A 14,041-nucleotide genomic window follows, 5' to 3' on the forward strand; every position below is an offset into this window, starting at 1 on the left:
TTTCAGAAACTGCAAACATTTTAAATATAAATCATAACAAAACAATAACAAGCAACCTAACGAAACACGAATTAATAGCGGTGAAATCATTAAAATAAAATCCGAACATCGTAATAACTAGAGCCATTAAAGGAAGTGCCACCGTTATTCTAAACAGAACCACTTATTTAGAAAAAATGAATCTGCTAGTCTCGGACAGTAATACATACCAACTCGTTAACTATGACCCAACCAATAGAATAAAAAAAGAAAACAGAGAAACTACTTAAATCAATTACTACATGGCCCAAAGATATGGTTAAAAAACTACTTCCGCACTACGCTCGTTCTCCGAGAATTTAAGACCTACCAAAAATACACAAACAAAACCCCACCACTCCGACCGATAGTCGAAGGGATAGAGAGCCCGAATTATCACCTAGCCAAGAAATTAGCAGCAACACTCAATGAGTTGGTAGGTCATTCCCCCTCCTATATCAGAAACACACAACACTTCATAAACATAATCAAAGACATTACATTAGAAAAAAGATGATTTATTAGTCAGTTTTGATGTCTCCGCCCTCTTTATGAATGTCCCAATCAACAACACAATCCTTATTTTACAGAAAAAAATTCCCTCCAGATATCACGTCGCTTTTTGCGCATGTATTACATTCTGGTTATTTGGTATGGCAAAACGCTTTCTATCTACAAAAAGAAGGCACAGCCAAGGGCTTGCCATTATTCCCCCCCCCATTTCTAACTTTCAGATGGAACATTTTGAGCAACATGCTTTAGATTCTTCTCCTTCAAAACCCAAAGTCTGGCTTAGATACACTGACAATGTTTTTGCGATCTGGTCCCATGGCCGCCAGACACTACACACTTTCCTTAGCCACCTAAACAAACAACAAAAACACATGTTCAGAAAAACAGAACACACTTCCATTTTTAGATACACATCTTCTTTCTGGCAATCTTTCCTTCACTGTTTACCAGAAACAGACACATACTGGCCAATATATACACATAAACTCCTACCACCACCCAACACAAAAACTAGGTGTCATTAATACTCTAAAAAACAGGGCTTTGAAGATCTGCTCCAATGAACACGCACTGAAAGACGAATTTAAAGTTATCAGCAATACTTTTCTAAAAAATGGTTACAGCCAAAACACTATTAACAAAATTCTCTACAAGACCTCAATAAAAAAACAAAGATAAACCAGACTAAAATAAAACTATAACCATTCCTTACATTAAAGGGACATCAGATAAAATAAACAGAATACTACAAAAATACCACCTCAAAGCCACCTTTAAACCTCCTGCAAAATTAAAAAACTTACTCAACTCATCCAAAGACCCACTCCCTCCATTGGCCCATCCTGGAGTATACTGTATTTATTGCACCTGTAACATACCATATATAGGGGAAACAGGATGCACAATTCCTATCAGACAAAAAGAACATAAATAACACATTAACTACAGTGAAGCTGGCCTTTCTGATCATGCCCTGAACACCTTACATAGAATATTTTGTGTTCATAACATGGTATGAATGCAAATTTAAGGAAGCCTGTGAGATTATTATCAACCACCCCAATCTGAACAATAATGATGGTCTAAAAATCCCTAACACATGGAAGGCACATATTCGACCCATGGAACCTTCCTCTCTAAGAGTATAAACAGGATTGTAGATAATCCAGGATCCTAAATCAAAAATAACAATTGTAATGCTAAAAATAGGACATCTATGTTACTGAAAGAAAACTATCTATAAGAAAGAATGTTTGCTCATGTTATCATAAATAGAATTTAGTTTGATGTAGTTTCTAAATAATTAATTAATTTGTAGTTTTTTTTTTCCACTAGAGGTCATATGCCAGTAGCCTGTGATCAAATCATTGTTTCTCTAGCTTACTGTATGTAAATAACTCAGCTTGTCCTGTATATTTGTATATGCTCCAGATGATGATCTTAATATAAAGATCGAAATATCGGGAAATTAAAAGAGTTAACTATAACACTGGGGTGCTTAAGGGTCAAAGCTGTATAACTGAGAGGAGATCTCCACATAGCCTTTAAAGGAATGTGGTGAACCGACCAGGGCTTCTGAACTAATGTCCAATCCTCACCTTCTCGTGGTGCACCCTGTTGGGTATCTACTTGGATACTGAACGGACGAGGATGGGCTGGCAATTTGGGATTTAGCCGACCAAATTGTATTCTTATTGGTTAAACCAAAATATTGAATGATGGTACAACATGACAAAATTTCATGCCGGCTGGGGCGTCACCCGGTTAAACAAGGCCCCCGTTGTTTTCGCCAGGGAACCAGGGCAAACAGCGAAAAGTCAGCTACTGGAACAAATCTGAAAATAAACCCCAACTCAACATCACCAGAGTTAAAGATCGGTACTATCAACGTAAGAAGCCTGAATGGCAAAGAAATGGAGCTAGCTGAGGAATTAGATAAGTACCAGATCGACATAATAGGGGTGACTGAAACAAAAAAGACCAAAACTGGTGAGATCTTTCTGAGCAATAAATACAAAATGTTATATTCAGGCAATGACAATCAAGGAAAAGAAGGAGTAGCCATAGTATTCAACACAAAATATGAGGCTAATCTTCTTGAATGGCAGTCAGTCTCAAGTAGAGTAATGTGGGCAAATATGAGAATGGGGATCTGGACAATGAGACTTATTTGTGCCTATGGTCCCACAGAAGGTTCTACTAAGATAGAAGTGGAGGAATTTTTTGAGGGTTTAGAAAAAGCAACTGACACAATGAAAAATGAAAAGTTGGTCCTTGTTGGGGATCTAAATAGCAGAGTAGGAAATGATTGTGAGACATACAAAAATATTTTGGGAAAATTTGGAGAAAAGAGCAAAGCTAATAATAATGGCAAATATCTGTTGGATTTCTGCTCAGGACATGGACTGGTTATTACTAACACCATGTTCCAACATAAAAATGTGCACAAATTCACATGGAGAGAAGAGGCTAGGAATAAGAAAAGTCTCATTGACTATGTTATTGTTGATAATGATGTTTTCTCCCTGGTGCAGGACACCAGAGTGTACAGAGGATTTGAAATTGGAACTGATCACTATTTAGTCTTGAGCAGGATAAAATTGAATTTCATATTGAAAAGAATAACATGTAAGAAAGTTTTAAAGCGAATAAAAGTTGAGCAGCTCTCAGATGTGAGCTGTAGACTAAAATACACAAAGATTATTGAAGAAAAAATGAAAGAGTTTGAGAACATGAATCAAACCTTGGAGATTCAGTGGCAAACTCTGAAGAAAACATTGATTGATTCTGCCAGAGAGGCATGTGGTGAGGTTGTCTGTAAGGATAAAAAAATCAGAACTCCCTGGTGGACACAGGAAGTTAAAGAGGCAGTGAAGGAAAAGAAGAAAGCATACCAAAAGTTCCTGTCAAATAAGTCAGCTTGTGCTCTTAGAGAATACAGAGACAAATGTAAGAAAGCTAAACACTGTGTAAAACTAACTAAACAAAAGTCATGGGAGGACTTTGGCAAGAATATAGAAAATAAATATCAAGAAGGTGGCAAAATATTCTGGAGGTTGTTGAAGAAGCTTAAGAATGGAGGAAAGAGTGCCATAAAAGGAATTAGAGATGATAAAGGTGACATGAAAATGGGAGAAAAAGATATCCTTGAAGTATGGAGTAATTACTTTGAAAAACTGCTAAATGAAACAAGCAGTGATGACAGCACAGTGGTAAAAAACACTGACCAGGCATGCAGTCAGGAATACATATCCATACTTGAAATAGAAAAAGCCATCAAAAGCTTAAAATGTGGAAAGGCAGCAGGAGTAGATGATATTCGACCAGAAATGCTGAAGTATGGTGGTATGAGAGTCTTACAGTGGCTGCACTGCATAGTTCAGAAAGCCTGGACAGAGGGATGAATTCCCGATGATTGGAGTAGAGCTCTCATAGTACCCATATATAAAAAGGGAAATAATACTGCATGTGAGAATTACAGAGGTATTTCCCTACTAAGTGTTCCTGGCAAGATCTATGCAAGTATACTTGAGAAACGGTTGAGAAGAATTGTGGAAGAAAAGCTTAGTGAAGAACAAGCTGGATTCAGGCAAAATAGAGGCTGTCAGGATCAGATCTTCACTTTACGACAAATAGTCGAGAAAGCATGGGAATATAACAAAGATCTGTATTTAAGTTTTGTCGATCTGGAAAAGGCATATGACAAGGTGCCAAGAGAGAAGCTATTCAATACGCTGCAGTTATATGGTGTCAATGGGGCATTATATCAAGCAATACTTAGTCTTTATTTGAGTTGTAAGTCAGCAGTTACAATTGAAGGAAGTACAGGAAGATGGTTTAATGTTAAATCTGGTGTGAGACAAGGATGTACATTATCCCCTCTGTTATTCATAATCTATATGGATCACATTATGAAGGAAAGTGGTATTAAACATGATATCAAAATTGGAGATGTTAATGTCAGCTCTTTGCTTTATGCGGATGATGTTATACTTCTAAATAAATCCGCTACAAGTCTGCAAGATTCTCTGACTAAATTGAATAGCTGTTGTAATAGATATGGTATGAAGGTCAGCAATAAAAAGACAAAGACAATGAAAATAGGCAGAATCATTGAAAATGTCAACTGTGTTGTGAATGGAGAACCTGTGGAACAAGTAAAACATTTCAGCTATTTAGGCACGATTTTTACTGAAGATGGTAAATTAAATATAGAAATAGACAACAGAATCAGCAAAGCTGGTATGGTGGGAAGTCAATTGAATAAATTCATATGGAATAAGAGAGAAATTAGTCGAAACACTAAATTAGCTGTATACAACACAGTGTTCAAACCAGTTTTAACTTATGGATCTGAGAGCTGGGTCAGAAGTAAAACACTTGACCAAAGACTAGAGACCGCAGATATGAGAGTCCTGAGAAAGATCAGAGACGTGAACAGATGGCATCAATGGCAATATCATATTAAAAACGAGGATATTAGGAAACAACTTGACATTGTTAGCATCCAGGAATGCGTTAGCAGAGCTAATCTCAGGTGGTATGGTCACTTAAACAGAATGGGCGAGGAAAGATTAGCAAAACAAGTGTTCTGTGCCAGGTTGGCAGCAAAACGACCCAGAGGAAGACCAAGATATAGGTGGATTGATACGGTACAAAGTGCTTTAGACGATAGAAATATAAGATCTGATAATGTTGGAGTGTTGACAAGTAACAGACTGATTTGGAGAAAAATTGTAGATAGGAAGTTAGTAATGATGTAATTTTTTTTTCATGTAGTACTATCATATCCTGTACACCCCTTGAGGATACATGGCAGGAATCTGATGATGATGATGAACTATAACACTTGTAAAGTCCATAATTTCTAAAATGAAAGATAACTAGTGGTGTGCCACAGGGGTCAATTTTGGGGCCATTATTGTTCAATTTGTATGTTAATGATATTGGTTTGGGTTTAACTAGTGATACCCAGCTGTTTACCTCAGGGGCTCACTTTAGTGAGTACGGGCGTGGCAAACCAGAGGTATCTGATGCTGGACCATGCCTTACTTCATGTAATATACATCTGTTATATTATCTGTAGACTGGTTCCTCCTCTTCCTTCCTTGCTTCTTTCTTCTCTTCTTGCTCCTTACCCCAAATGCTATTAGAGTATTCGAGGGCTAGGGGTGAATCTTTCCTATTTTGCTGTGTCATTTCATCTTATGCACTATTGTGAGGCACCAACCCGTCTGGCCAGCTGTGGTGCTATAAGGCCAAATACCTCCCCATGAGGACAATGCAAATGATGAATAAAGTAGGAAAATTACATACTGGCTTGTCTGTCGCCCAGCATAAAAAAGGGAAGCATCCTGGACTTGGGCAGAGGGTCTAGGTCGAAAAATATGCTACAGTCTACACTAGCTACAATGAGTCCACCTACAGTGCACAATGATAGAAGGATATTAGTAGGAACATATAACTGCAGATCTCTACCGGATGATGATAGATTGGAAGAACTGATGAAGGAATTGGACCATATAAAATGGGATGTTATGGGCCTTTCAGAGATAAAAAGGAAAGAAGAAACTCTCATGTGACTAAACGATGGACATCTACTCTACACTGTGAATGTGAGAGAAACTCAACTGGTGGTGTAGGATTCTTAATAAATAAAACAATCAAGGACAATGTCCTGTTTGTTAATAAAATAACATCAAGAATAGCTGAACTAAGTCTCTTCATAAATAAAAGATATTAACTGAAAATTATACAAACATACAATAATAAGTTTAGTATAATCCTTTATCCAAGTGTGAGCAAACAAAGTTTGCACCTGAAAGTATCTTCAGGACTGGGGTAAGGTAGTACAATACCAGGCAACTCGTTGCAAAGGTGGAGAAAGTTCTCATCACTCCTATCTCAGTATCTCCCATAATGCAAAGCACATCTACTTGCGGATATGTGTAATGCTATGCATTAAGGCAAGGGCTACTACCCATACCGGTTTCGACCTTTATTAAGGTCTCATCAGTGGGAGCCAGGCCCAGTAGTGGAGACACCTAGGCAGAAGCAATGAGAGGTCATCCCCACCTATAGGAGTTGCCAAAGGGTGTACAACCTTATTATTAAATTACTCCGGATTCAGAGAAAGATGTTGAGAGTTTATTTTTCACTTGGTTAGACTATAATAAGTTTAGTTTAATCCTTTATCCAAGTGTGAGCAAACAAAGTTTGCACCTGAAAGTATCTTCAGGACTGGGGTAAGGTAGTACAATACCAGGCAACTCGTTGCAAAGGTGGAGAAAGCTCTCATCACTCCTATCTCAGTATCTCCCATAATGCAAAGCACATCTCCTTGCAGATATGTGTAATGCTATGCATTAAGGCAAGGGCCACTACCCATATTGGTTTTGACCTTTATTGAGGTCTCTTCAGTGGGGGACCAGGCCCAGTAGTGGATAGCATTAGCATAGCATTACACATATCCACAAGGAGATGTGCTTTGCATTATGGGAGATATGGAGATAAGAGTGATGAGGGCTTTCTCCACCTTTGTAACGAGTTGCCTGGTATTGTACTACCTTACCCCAGTCCTGAAGATACTTTCAAGTGCAAACTTTGTTTGCTCACACTTGGATAAAGGATTAAACTAAACTTATTATAGTCTAACCAGGTGAAAATAAACTCTCATACAAACATGCGCCCCAACTACGGACCATCCAGATGAAGAGATAGAAGATTTCTATGAAACATTATAATCCACATTAAATAATTCTAAAGAATTCTACATAATTATGATGAGTGATTTTAATGCCAAGATTGGAAGCAGAGATAACCATCTGAACTCCATCAGTAAATTTGGATTTGGACAGAGGAATGAAAGAGGAGAAAGACTTACTGAATTCGCAGAAGAAAATATCCTCTTTATTATGAACAGCTTTTTCAAGAAGAAAATCAACCGAAAATAGACTGGGAGAAGCCCAAATAGACAAACTTACAATGAAATAGACTTCATCCTCTCCAACAGAAGATATATAAGAAATAATACCGAAGTGCTTAATAGATTTAATACAGGAAGTGACCACAGACTAGTAAGGGCAAAAGTATGGATCAACAAAAAATGGGAATGGAGTAAGCTCAAAAGAAAAAAGTCCAATTTTGTGAATCTATAAAACTTCTACCATAATAAAAGCTGTTATAGAGAATCACTCAAAAATGAACTAAAAAATCAAACACAGCTACTATACCATCGATGATGCTAATGAAATCTTAACAAAATCTATCTTGAATTGTGCATTAGAGATAGGAGGTGTAAAAAGGCACCAAAGAGAGAGGAAAAACTAAGACAGGAAACCTTCGATCTGATGAAGAAAAGAAGAGATATGAAGAGATTTGAATGACACCAATAAAATAGAATATGCGGAAATTTGTAAAGCTATACGTCAAAGGAGGAAACATGAAATTAGATCATATAATACTAGGAAAATTAAAGAAACATTATCAGTTGGAACAAAGGAAATAGCCGCTGTAAAAGGAAAAAATGGTGAACTTATAAAAAACAGAGATGCAATAATCAAAAGAATTCAGGAATTTTATACTGAACTCTATGAAGACAAAGACTGAGACATCCAAGAATCATCTATGGATAACTCGAGTGAAGAACACGATGCCCCTGAGATCTTACAAGGTGAAGTGGAAATGGCACTGTGAGAAATGAAGAATGGAAAGGTCCCAGGAGAAGATGGAATTATGGTAGACTTCTTAAAACTGGGAGGAAGCTCTGTCATCAAACAGCTGACTAAACTCTTTAATAAATGTCTAAAACAGAGAAAAATTCACTTCTAATATTAATTTTTAAAAAGGGCAAATAAGGAAGAAATTAAAAACTATAGACCTATAAGCTTACTCCCCACCATATATAAAGTCTTCACAAAAATTATAAATAATAGAATAAAATCTAAACTAGAGGGAATGCAATCCTGTGAACAAGCTGGATTTAGAAAAAATTACAATACTTTGGACCATATTCACACATTAAGACAGCTCATTGAAAAATCAATTGAATACAATAAACCCTTATATCTGGCCTATATAGGCTATGAAAAAGCATTTGATTCAGTTAAAACATCTGCAACACTAAAAGCACTTGAAACCCAGGGAATTGAAAAACCATATATTGAAATGCTAAAACTTATTTACAATAATGCAACTTCTGTAATTAAATTATATAAAAATAGTGAAATGTTCCCAATACAAAAAGGCATCCGGCAAGGCGACACCATATCTCCCAAATTATTTACAGCTGCACTAGAGGAAGTCTTTAGAAGCCTTAATTGGGAAACAAAAGGAATAAACATAAATGGAGAAAGGCTGCATCATCTGAAATTTGCAGATGATATTGTTCTAATAGCAGATAATCTTGAAGATCTAGAAGAAAGGCTAAATCAGCTAAATGAAGCCTCCAGCATAATTGGATTCAAAATAAATAGAGAAAAAACAAAAATAATGATGAATAAATATATTAACCATAGAACTGTCAAAGTTGAAAACCATGAAATAGTACAAGTTACTTCATATGTATATTTGGGCCAATTGTTATCCTTCGAGGCGTGCTAAAGAAAAGAGATTGAACGAAGAATTCACCTTGGATGGATGGCTTATGGGAAAATAAGAGACATATTCAGAAGTGACATCCCTATCAGCCTAAAAAGGAAAGCTTTCGACCAGTGCATACTTCCTGTCCTAACGTGCAGAGGAGAAACATGGACTTTAACAGAAGACCTAAACAAAATGAGAACCACACAACATCGCATGGAAAGAAGTATGCTAAAAATAATATTAAGAGATAGGAAGATAAATACCTGGATAAGATCTCAAACATGTGTCATGGATATTGTAAAATACATTAAACAGGCTAAATGGAGATGGGCTGGCCATATTGCAGATGCAGTGACGGGAGATGGACTAGAAAAACAACAGAGTGGAGACCAATGGATGGAGCAAGACCAAAGAGGAAGACCGAGAAGAAGGTGGAGGGATGAAATGGAACAAATTGCAGGAGTGAGATGGATGGGAGAGGCAGAGAACCGAGTGGTCTGGAAAATCATGGGAAAGACCTTTGTCTAACAGTGGACAGAACCAAAAGGTTGAAGAAGAAGACCAAGCTGTTTGCAGATGATGGAAAACTGGGGAGAGAGAGAGCAACGGAGAGTCAAGCGGATGTTATTGCCTTACAAGAGGACTTGAATAGATTGCATGATTGGGCAGGTAAGTGGAACTGGCCATTCAATGTTGCAAAGTGTAAGGTTTTGAGATTTGCAACAATGGGATGCAAAGTACACACTTGGTGGGGAAACTATCAAGTAGTGGAGATGAGAGATCTAAGAGTCATGGTGGACAAGGACCTGAAATTCAGGGGCCACTTTGCCCAAGTTGTGAAGACATCACATCGGATAATGAAAATAATGCAGAGGACCCTGACATGCAGAAATGGAGGAGTTATGATTCCATTGTATAAGGCCTTGAGCAGGCCTCATATTGATTATTGTGTTCAGATTTGGTTGCCAGGTTTTCATGGTGACAAGGATATGTTGGAAAGGGTCCAGAGAAAATTCACAAAGGTAGTCAGTGGTCTTTGGAATGTGGAGCATGAGGACAGATTGATAGAATGTAAGTTGCAGTGCCTCGTGAATAGGAGGACGAAGGGAGGGGAGATAAGATTGAGAGATACAAGCTAGTCAGGGGTTGTTTTCAGGTCGACATGGAAGAAATTTTGCATAGAATGGGAGAAGGGAGCAGAACAAGGGCCATCACTGGAAACTGTATAAGGAGGGTGCGAACGGAGGAGTAGGTTCTTTGCATGGAGAGTGGCTGGTGATTGGAATGCATTGCCTGAGTGTGTTGTGGGTGTAGACACATTGCAGTTTAAGGCACAGTTGGATGAACACTGTGTGCAATAGTGTGTGTGTGTGTGTGTTGGATGAGCACTGTGTGCAATAGTGTGACCTCCCATGATGAGTCTCTGACTCCATGGAGGTCAAATGTTAATAATAATCTATCATTAAGTGCAAATCTGATCCTGACAGCCTCTATTTGGCCTGAACCCAACTTTGTTCTTCACCAAGCTTCCTTTCCACAATCCTTCTCAAGTAAACTTGCATAAATCTTACCAGGAACACCCAGTAGAGATACCTCTGTAATTCTTACATTCAGTTTTATTTCCCTTTTTGTATATGGGTACTATGAGAACTGTACTCCAGTCATCTGGAATTCATCCCTCTGTCCAGGCCTTCTGAACTATGCACTGCAGCAACTGCAAGACTTTTATACCTCCACTTGAGCATTTCTTCACAGAATATCATCTACTCCTGCTGCCTTTCTGCATTTCAGGCTTTTCTCCTTCAAGTATGGATATGTATTCCTGACTGCATACCTGTTGAGTTTTTTACCACTGTGCTGTCACTGCTTGTTTTGTTTAGCAATTTTTTGAAGTAATTACACTATAGAACAAGACCATCTTTTCTCCAGTTTTCATGTCACCTTTATCGTCTCTAATTGCTTTTACAGTACTCTTTCCTCCATTTCTGAGCTTTTTCAACAGCTTCCAGAATATTTTGTCAGCTTCCAGAATATTTATTTTCTATGTTCTTGCTAAAGTCTTCACATGACTTTTGTTTAGCTAGTTTTACACAGTGTTTAGCATTCTTGCATTTGTCTCTGTATTCTCTAAGAGAACAAGCTGACTTATTTGCCAGGAACTTTTGATAGGCTTTCTTCTTTTCCTTCACTGCCCCTTTAACTTTCTAAGTCTACCATTGAGTTCTGATTTTTCTATCCTTTCAGACAACCTTGCCATATACCTCTCTGGCTGATCAATCAATGTTTTCTTCAGGATTTGCCATTGAATCTCCTCCAAGGTTTGTTTCTTGTTTTGAAACTCTTTCATTTTTTTCTTAAATGATGTTTGTGTATTTCAGTCTAAAGTTCACCTCTGAAAGCTGCTCAACCTTGATTTGATTCAAAACTTTCCTACACACTCTTCTTTTCAATATGAAATTCAATTTTATCCTGCTCAAGACTAAATGGTTATCACTTCCAATTTGAAATCCTCTCTGTTAGTGTCCTGCACCAGTGAGAAACATCACTCTCGACAATAACATTGTCAATGAGACTTTTCTTATTCCTTGCTTCTTCTCTCTATGTGAATTTGTGCACAGTTTTATGTTGGATCATTGTGTTAGTAATAAGCAGTCCATGCCCTGAGCAGAAATCCAACAGGTATATGCCATTATTATTAGCTTTGCTCTTTTCTCCAAATTTTCCCAAAATATTACGTTTTGTTTAACAATCATTTCCTACTCTGCTATTTAGATCCCCAACAAGGACCAACTTTTTATTTTTCATTGTGTCAGTTGCTTTCTCTAAAGCTTCAAAAAATTCCTCCACTTCTACCTTAGTAGAACTTTCTGTGAGACCATAGGAACAAATTAGTCATTGTCCTGTTCCACATTCTGATATTTGCATACATCACTCTACTTGAAACTGCCTGCCATTCAAGAAGATTAGCCTCGCATTTAGTGTTGAATACTATGGCTACTTCTTTTCGTTGATTGTCATTTCCTGAATATAACATTTTGTATTTATTGCTCAGAAAGATCACATCAGCTTTTGTGTTAATTGTTTCAGTCATCCATATTATGTCGATCTGGTACTTATCCAATTCCTCAGCTAGCTCCATTTTTTTGCCATTAAGGCTTCCTATGTTGATAGTATTGATCTTGAACTGGGATGATGGAGAGTTATGAAAAACTAGATTTTTAATTTAATTAATTTTTTTTTTTTTTTTGTGAACTGATTTCTAAATTTAAAATGCTGTTATCTATGAGTATCTACCATCTATTTTAAGCTTCTTTATGATTGGCAGTTGTTTAGAGATTATTTGTTTTAGAATGAGATTGTATCTCTATTACCTTTATTTCTAATTTTCATGTGTATTTATATATGTACTAAGGTTTATTCCAATTGGTGCAATGATTTTTTTTTTCTGTTTCTTTCAGAATCCAAAAAAATCACTGACTCAAGACCAAAATACAAAATTAGACATTTAATTAAACAAAAACATTATATAGACACTTCAAACAAAATTACATAACTAACTACAAAATTATTTGGATCCAAGGCCTTTTAAATTAAACTTCCATTTAAGAGATCACCCATTTTCTAACTCATTCTATTACTGATTTGTTTAACATATACTTCATCACATTCACTAGACTAAAAACACTTTGTTTATACAATAACAAAATGTTCATAGTCAGTTTCTCTGTTAACCCTTTTCTGAAGATATAAAACTCTTTTCTTCTTTTTCATAGGATCCTTTCTCATTAACTTTCATGTAGTACACATTAATTCTTCCAGGCTCTGAAGTGTAGATATTATGAATTTACCAAAGTATAATTACTCTCACTTATGAGAGTAATTATACTTTGTATAATTACTTAATTAATGCAATTCAATTTTGCTAATTCTCGTACCAGCAAAATGTTTCTTCTACTGCTTAATCTAAGTTGCTAAATTCCGTTTCCTATTTCGGTAGAAATAATAAATAGATCCGGCATCCTTAAAACAGATGAAATTTTCAATCAGCGTTTCCTCGAACATTCCTTTAGAACATCAATAGCAATATCTTCTTTTATTTACCAATACTTATTGACAGTCTCCCACTTTAAGAACTCACAGTTCTATGATTCCTTAGTTGGAATATATTATTAATTTTCTTCTGACTGTCACATAAAAAAACACTTAATTTCCTCAGAACCCAAATATCTGCCGGCCTGCGTTCTCATTTCTTCTCGTTTTCTCTGTTACCACGATACTGAACGCTCTCTCTGTCAGCTGTCAATCACCCATCAAACTCCTCGGCGAGCATGTGAATTCCATGAAAGTGGTAAGCGAGAAGCTAAGTATAATAGCTGACACATTGTGTCTGTTAGCGATACGAGAATGTCTTTACACAACACAGCACTTAATAATTTTAAACCAGAATAAAATTTCTGAAAGTACTACAACTATCCAAATCCAGTAAGTACATGAATTTTTTAAATGCTTTACCCTTCACTTTGACAAAATAACATCAATAATGGATACATTGCAAGTGCCGACAATGCGTGTTATGAAACCAAAACTAATAAACGTACTAACATAAACAATTTGTAAAAATATTCCGAAATTTAAATTATGATTCTTTTTTACACAGTGACATCTCCACTCCCATCCTTTCAATTTCTTTTGTAAGAAATTTAGCTTTTGTAAGCTTTAATTTTTGGCTGAGTAGAGGACTTCCACTTCCCAAACTGTTTGTTCAAATCTCACTGGGCAGGAGTTTGTGAATATCCTTAAGCTGAATGTAGGTTTTCGATTAAAAATCACTGACTTAAATTCACTTAAAAATTCTGGATTAAAAAAAAAAAAAGAAGTAATAAATTAGGTATTTAGAGCAGGCTTCCTGAATTGTATCACCCATGAC

At 36.5% G+C, this 14,041-nt stretch overlaps 1 protein-coding gene across 3 annotated transcripts in view; it reads right to left on the bottom strand.

Moving 5' to 3' along the window:
* The window catches only part of LOC150105379 (vesicle-associated membrane protein 3-like), a 138,732-nt gene that overhangs the window by 63,160 nt on the left and 61,531 nt on the right, over nt 1-14,041 (bottom strand). The gene's annotated exons all lie outside the window — the stretch shown is intronic.

Source organism: Typopeltis vanoorti, chromosome 6 (genome assembly GCF_054136105.1).
Source record: "Typopeltis vanoorti isolate ZY-2024b chromosome 6, IOZ_Tvanoo_1.0, whole genome shotgun sequence".
Lineage (NCBI taxonomy): Eukaryota > Metazoa > Arthropoda > Arachnida > Uropygi > Thelyphonidae > Typopeltis > Typopeltis vanoorti.